The 8,146-nt window shown below is 36.8% G+C and overlaps 1 long non-coding RNA gene across 1 annotated transcript in view; it reads left to right on the top strand.

Annotated features, from left to right (window-relative positions):
- The window catches only part of LOC134199020 (uncharacterized), a 36,534-nt gene that overhangs the window by 13,416 nt on the left and 14,972 nt on the right, over window positions 1–8,146 (top strand). The window lies entirely within an intron of this gene.

Below are 8,146 nucleotides of genomic sequence, written 5' to 3'. Positions count from 1 at the left end.
TACCGATCAGATCCGCGAATAAAGTAATCTTTCACCGCGAATATAGAAATTTGGTCGCAATTTTTTTTAATCCGCGAATAGTGAAAACTCGGATGAAGGAAACGCGAATAAGGAGCTTTTGTTGTATTTCCAACACCGCCTTCCGCGCCGCATCAGTATTAGAGAATGATGTCTTCAGATAAAAGTTAGTGTAGTATGAAAAATTAGCTAAGGTATTTTACCATTAAGGTATTAAACTAAAGGTATCAAATTATATTTTTTAAATACTTTAAATTCAAATGAAAGTTTATGAGAAATACGCTTCTAAAAACTTAGAAGTTTTATATATTCCCTGAAAGTTTTATATTACCATTTGAAATAATCTGAGAGATGTAGTGACTGCTTTCAAAAAAACTCAATTGGGCTTCGTAATAAAAATGTACCTGCGACAATAACCCGCAACGGGCTCTTTGCGCATTTTATAGACATCTACAACGTAAATGCGCCACCCACCTCGAGATATAAGTTCTAAGGTCTCAAATATAGTTACAACGGCTGCCCCACCCTACGAACCGAAACGCAACACTGCTTCTCGGCAGAAATAGGCAGGGTGGTGGTACCTACCCATGCGGACTCACAAGAGGTCCTACCACCAGTAATTACGCAAATTATAATTTTACGGATTCGATTTTTATTACACGATGTTATTCCTTCACCGTGGAAGTCAATCGTGAACATTTGTTAAGTACGTATTTCATTAGAAAAATTGGTATCCGCCTGAGATTCGAACACCGATGCATCGCTCAACACGAATGCACCGGACGTCTTATCCCTTAGGCCACGACGACTTCTACGTTGTCTACGTTGAAACTTTCTCAACATTCATATTTTGATTCCGTTCAACTTTATTTCTATTTATTTTCTATTTTCTGAATATTTTAATTTTTTACACACCAAAAAAGGAGCGTCCGATGTCTAAACTAAATAGAAATTTATCATAACGAATTCGTCAGAAAGTTGTATTATAGCTATTAGAAACTTGCCACTCGCTAATTGGCAACAAAAGAAAGTTACATTTTGTCAAAGTGAAAACAAACAGATAATGTCCTGCTCGTTTTGATTTATGATTAATGACGTCACCGCTATCAAAGTGAGGCTGTGCGAGAGACAGCGAGATGGCTCAACCCCCCTCTTCTATCACGAGCCCCGAAAATTAATAAATACATTTGTAACCGAATCTCGCTTATTTTTTTTTATAAAATTAAGAAACACATTAGTCTTGGTTATCGGCTAGCGTGGTATGAACATGTGATGCGTAGTATTGCGTAGAATGGAGATTTATGTGACTAGGAGATGTATGGAAATGGTAGTGCAAGGTAGAGGGGGAAGAGGTCGACCGAAGAAGACTTGGACGGTGTGTGTGAATGATGATATGAGATGACGGCCGATAGACGAGAATGGAATAGAAAAAATCGCTATGCCAACCCCACGTAGTGGGATAAAGTGGAGACAAAGAAGACATTAATCTTGATTTTATTATATATGCATTTTACTTTAAACTTCCTGCTATTGTAATACTCCGCGCCATTGTATTTGATATAAAATTAAAATCAAATAATACGTAATCTAGAAGTTTTTTGTATCTTTTTAGTAAAGAATACCAAATAATCACTTTGTATTTGCATGAATTGTCGGAATTTATTTATTATTGTTATTTATGTAACAAAGTCATTTATTATAACCATACATTTATCATTTATACAGCATGCTCAGTAAATTTTTACTTTTCAATGCAATGTTTACTTATCAATGCTAATAATAAAACATTAGGAACGATGTGGCTGTACATTGAAGAAATGTAATAACAATAGAAAGGGGATAACTGAAGAAGTCAAGTCGGCAGTTAGCAGCTGTTTGCATGAGTGTACCAGACTCACCACAAGGCGGGAGGGGTGGCGATCGCTCGTGAGGCGCATCGCATCTGCCCACAGCAATGATACTGAATGACGAGCGCTCTGACAAGTGGGATACCACAAAGGAAGGAAGGAACTGAAGAAGAGAAATAGAATATAAATAGACTATGTTTGCGTTTGTTGTTTGCTCTAGACGTGACTTCCACACATAGACAGATCAATTTAGAGAATTCAGAATAGAAAATATTACATTGTTTCACAAAACTGAATGTTCCGTAAAAAGAAAATGGCGATTTGAATTTTAGATTTTCGATATTCGTGAATTTATAATTACTGGTGGTAGGACCTCTTGTGAGTCCGCGCTGGTAGGTATCACCATCCCGCCTATTTCTGCCGTGAGGCAGTAATGCTTTTCGGTTTGAAGGGCGGGGCAGCCGTTGTAACTATACTGAGACCTTAGAACTTATGTCTCAAGATGGATGGCGCACTTACGTTGTAGACGTCTATGGGCTCCAGTAATCACTTAACACCAGGTGGGCTGTAAACTCGTCCACCCATATAAGCAATAAAAAAAAATTAGAGTAGAAGCAATTTGAACTCTGAGATAGAATATAAATAAGCTACCTTTAATCTCACTGAATACAGGTCTCCGACTACGCCAAATAAAAGGTAGATATACGCAGTGAATCGGTTGCCGCGATATTAAAATGAATAGATATATTTACTTCATAAAATAATCTAACAGCCACTGATATTACAGTTACGTGACTTCAAAATAATAATAACTGTTTTGTTCTCTACAACTTTCTAACTGCGAGTTGATTCTTGTATATTTGTGCTCAACTAGATGTGTATCGTAATGTGAAATAGGCCAACCACCTTGAGATATGAGTTTTAATTGTCAATTTCATTGTACATAACGACGATATAACATGCTGTTTCCTACAAACCATTAGTATTTGATAAGGGACTCAAAAAGCGCACTACTAATTATAATGTAAAGAAAAGGCGAGGTTTGTTTTTCTTTTTGAAGTCTTTTTGAAGTCGTCGTGGCCTAAAGGATAAGACGTCCGGTGCATTCGTAGCGATGCACCGGTGTTCGAATCCCGCAGGCGGGTACTAATTTTTCTAATGAAATACGTACTTAACAATTGTTCACGATTGACTTCCACAGTGAAGGAATAACATCGTGTAATAAAAATCAAACCCGCAAAATTATAATTTGCGTAATTACTGGTGGTAGGACCTCTTGTGAGTCCGCACGGGTAGGTACCACCGCCCCGCCTACTTCTGCCGTGAAGCAGTAATGCGTTTCGGTTTGAAGGATGGGGCAGCCGTTGTAACTATACTGAGACCTTAGAACTTCTATCTCAAGGTGTGTGGCGCATTTACGTTGTAGATGTCTATGGGTTCCAGTAACCACTTAACACCAGGTGGGCTGTGAGCTCGTCCAAACATCTAGGCAATAAAAAAATAAAAAAAATAAAAATCTTACTCGAAACTGCTCCTTCGCCTTTGAAACCATTCCTGCTATTGTTTTATTTAATTGACTAAAACATTAATCACAGCTTATTTCTATATTAAAGCAAGCCATGTTCAAAACTTAAAAACATTGAGGTAGATACATATATGTATGTTCGTATGATGTATATGACCATTTTCGTGTCTCAGTTTTTATTATTAAAAAAACAAATTGCGCAGTTCACAGGCCGTATAAACAAGTGAAACCATTAGAAGTATTTCGTACCATTTTCTCGGTTCGCCTAAAACCTATAGTTTTTCATTTCATCGAGTTTTAGTTCACAATGGACTGAAACAAGTTTCATTTCATTACCAACTTAATTAAAAATAAATGTAATTTTTTTTTTTTAGTAACAGCTAAAATTAACCTAAAGCAAAAAACAAATGTATTCTAATAAAACAGGTATATAAGTAAATTAGATTATTTTAAGCCGAGTGGCATTGTTTGGTAACACGCGACCAAAATTAAATCATGTCGTCACTGCCTTTCCTCAATTTCATGAGTACTGTTCATTGTCCTTTGTAATTATTTCTGACAACCAAACTTACGAAATCCCTACATAATTTGTTTATTATATTAACTGACCTAACGCACTGTAGAATCAACTATACAAACTAAGGCTTCTCTTTTTCAATCTATACATTTATTTTGATAGTTTATGTTGCAAAATTTAATTTGGACAATGCCCATTTTCTTAGGGCGTTTGGGCCCCTAAAAAAAGTTGTCGGGTCATGATGGTTTTAACTTAATTTGATAGACAAAGAAATATCGTTCCATATTCAGAAAACGATTTTTATATTCTCTCCCAGGTTTAAGAGAAATCTGTTTTTTTCTGCAGCTAAAATTAAGTTGTTAATTGTTTTCTTCGAAATCAATAATCGCTCTCATCATTATTTACAGTATTAAATAAGTTAATTGTGGTTAATGTTGCTAGAAATAAGCCCTTACGTACATTTTATTATTATTATATCCTCATAATAATAATAAAATGAAATGAAAATCTGGAAGCCGGCAACGATATTGTTGTTGTTGTTTTTAAATTCGCCAATAAGCAGGCAAAGAGCGTAGCCTATACAGCCTAGTCTGTCGTAGTTATATTTTTTTTCAGTAAAAAGCTGGTGTATCTCTTTTTATTGCTTTTTGGGAGTTTTTACGTCAACTCGATGAATAGCACATTGGTGAGCGTGAATATCCGCAGACCTTTTGTCTTGAAAAAAAAAAACAGTCGCTGCTATGTTAGCCACAGCTTTATTCCAATGCCTCAATAATAGTGAACAATGATTATTGACGTTTAATACACAAAACAAGACCCAATTTTATATATTATACATCACAATAAACTATTAAAAAAACTTCAAGTGACGCTTCACTCGGGTTGCTGCTAAAATTCTCTGATCATATATAATAAGAATAGAGTAATGGTAGGCCATTGAGATTTTTACTAATGGAATCAATAATATCTAAAAATATTAAATAATTCATGGTTTTAAGTAATAATTATTATTACAATATATAAATATTGAATTGAACAAAAATAAACTAAAAAGTCTGTGAATTATAACCATTAGCTATTTTTTTTTAATTTGTTGTTCAAGTCACACACAAATCTTTCGTTTGGGAGCTTAAAGGTTTACTATAAGGCTTTATGGGCTAAGCCTTTTGCCTATTGGCGAATTTAAAAACTATGGCACTCAGTTTTGGGATGTTATCAAATAAGTTATTATTTTTTTGTAAAACAATGCCAGGTTGAAAGAAATGTTGATACATAAACTAAACAACGTGAAAAAATAAGGCATAGTTTTTCAAGTACAAATAGTTTTGACATAAAGTTGGCCCACTTTTGGGCATTGTCCTTTGCAAAATCGAATTATTTTTGGTTTCAAAACGTATTCAATAATTTTACTTAATGAACACTCAACACTAGCTCGCGACATCTGTTCACAACATAAGCTACCATAATCTAACTTAGACAGGTCCCGGCTGGAGATCAGTAATACAGGTATTTGAAGCTAGTACAAAGTTCAGCTCTTTCAAAGGCTGACAAAATAAATTTTAACGTCGAATTGTATTTGTGCTATAAGGCTTTTACTAGCTGCCTTTAGGAGAGAAAATAAATAAAATATTGTTACTGTTCTAATTATTTTCTACTATGTTTTTAAATATACCAAATAATAACATACATATAATTAAAAAAACCGAATATTAATTCAGTAGGGGTCCGACGACACGTTCCCACGGTGTGTTGTCGAGTTAATAGTCATTAACTTTACAATATACCTTGTAACGTAAAGAAGTCTTGATAAAAAATGATATTATAATAAAATAAAAAATTGCTTAGATGGACGAGCTCACAGCCCACCTGGTGTTAAGTGGTTACTGAAGCCTATAGACATATACAACGTAAACGCGCCACCCACCTTAAGATATAAGCTGTAAGGTCTCAGTAGAGCTACAACGGCTGCCCCACCCTTCAAACCGAAACGCATTACTGCTTCACGGTAGAAATAGGCGGGGTGGTGGTGGACCTATCCGTGTGGACTCACAAGAGGTCCTGCCACCAGTGCAATTATTTTTATGAGCAGGTTGTAATTAAAATAAGCTTGCATACAAGTTCCGGAAAACAACCTTCGAACCGGAAACGTTAGGCTTGAGCCTCGTGAGCTCACCTACTAGTTCGGTGAATCAAGAATAACCCCTCAAGGTTACTAGAATAGGTACGAAAAAAAAAATCGGACCGTCGGTCTACCAAGCAATTTTACCCGCTCGGTGGAAGATCTTCCCTTTGTCGTATACCCCTCCATAGTACCTACATAATGTTTTGCTGATTGTGTCCGCCATTAAATACTCGCGATGCTATTTGTGTAGTCTGAGAAAGATCTCGTTTATGTTTTATTTGCCACTTTTTATCTTGGTCAGTTAATCGCTTAAAATAAAAAGAGGTAGCTTAAACAACTTTTTATTTATTTATTTACTATTTGGATTTGAATTGAATTAAGAAATAGAATTTTATATGACGCAAACGATATCATTTTAACTAACTAAGTAACTTCTCCTTTTTTTATGAAGGAAGGATTTTTTGTGGCACAAAGACTTTTCCGGTTTCCCGAGGACAGGTAAGAAACTCAGCGGGATGATGTATGGGCTGCACGTCGAACTCTTTGCTGGGTTCGTATTTGTATGTATATATATTGTTTTGTATCTTGTAATATGTACATATATATTATTATATGTAATGTTTACTCTATGCACTAAGTTTGTGTTCCTAAATCTTCTTTCCTTTGGCGGGCCTACTGGACAAGGGCACTACTTATTTCATGTTGAAATCTCAACATGAAATAAGTAATGCCCTTGTACTCGGTATCCTTATTGTCGTATTTTTTCTAACAGCTGTGTGTACAAAATATATTAAATAAAATAAATTTACTCACTCATCTTTCATTTTAATTCCAACTTTCACCTTCCAGCCTTTCCCACCTAAGCCGCGTTCTGAGTTCGCAGAAGTTGGCACCCGCCATCTTTCTAGTTTTACCACGAAGTAATTAAGTGTGCCGGTCGAAAAGAGTAGAATAACAGCAATTACTTTCCAACTGAGATATCGATCTCGTCCTTAGAGCTTGTGGTTGCATCTGGGTCTACTAACCGATTCATATCAGTCGAGGCGTAAGCTCTTCTGCTTGCCAATTATACATTATGTTGTACATTTATGTTGGCTTGATTCCGTTCTCAGGCAACGGACGACTCAAAAATGTTCAAATAACCTATTTGGTTGTGCCATAATCTTTCCATGTATGTATATCGTTTTGTTTAAGTTGTTCGAGGCAGCATTCCCTTGCCGCATTCCTTTGTATCACTGATCACGGTGGCCTAGTCCACTTCGATAAAGCGGCACGACCGAGAACCCTCTCATCGTGGCCGCCGGTAACTACATTCCCGATCCTGCGGACAGAATGGAAAGCAGTCGACGTCGCCCCAAACACGTCATTTCGGATCCTCCCGATCCACTAACGGTGCTTTTAGGTACCTCAAGTACCGGTCACCGTTCTCGTCGAACCCGTCGCGTGCGACGAAGGGCTCGACGAGTAAATTAACCCTCAGACACAGCCCACTGAGTTTCTCGTCGGATCTTCTCAGTGGGTCGCGTTTCCGATCCGGTGGTAGATTCTGCGAAGCACGGCTCTTGCTAGGGTTCGTGTTAGCAACGTCGTCAGGTTTGAGCCCCGTGAGCTCATCTACTGGTTAAGGTTTCGCTGAAGTAGCCTCTCAAGGCTATCAGCTTAGGTTGGAAAAAAAAAGTGGCCTAGATAATATGTCTTTGGTAAATTTCTATTTCTTTTACGATTCTGAGTAGAGCTCTGCTACTTATTGCTCATGTCTATATTGAAAAACATTGCAGTGTCATAGTCTGATACGATCACACTATTAAGCCCATGCAGACTAAAGTACTCTGTGCGTCGACCATGGGTGCCCATGGACGCAGATATGAAATCATAAATCAACTGTCACCAATATATTGTTTGCTAAGACAATACAAGAAAAACTATATGTGGTTTAAATAATGTATTTGACCAAGTGGCTTTGAATGACAAGGTTGCCTGTAAATCATCAGCAATAGAACAAAAATGTTGTTATTCAGTACGTGTGGCACCGCCACGAGCCTCATAAGTTTATGCCTATTAGAACATATTCTTCTTCAAATGAGGTTTGTGGAGAGTTTTTAACGGCAGGCAGCGGC

Source organism: Bombyx mori, chromosome 6 (assembly GCF_030269925.1).
Source record: "Bombyx mori chromosome 6, ASM3026992v2".
Classification (NCBI taxonomy): domain Eukaryota; kingdom Metazoa; phylum Arthropoda; class Insecta; order Lepidoptera; family Bombycidae; genus Bombyx; species Bombyx mori.
This window is presented reverse-complemented; position numbering and strand designations above follow the sequence as displayed.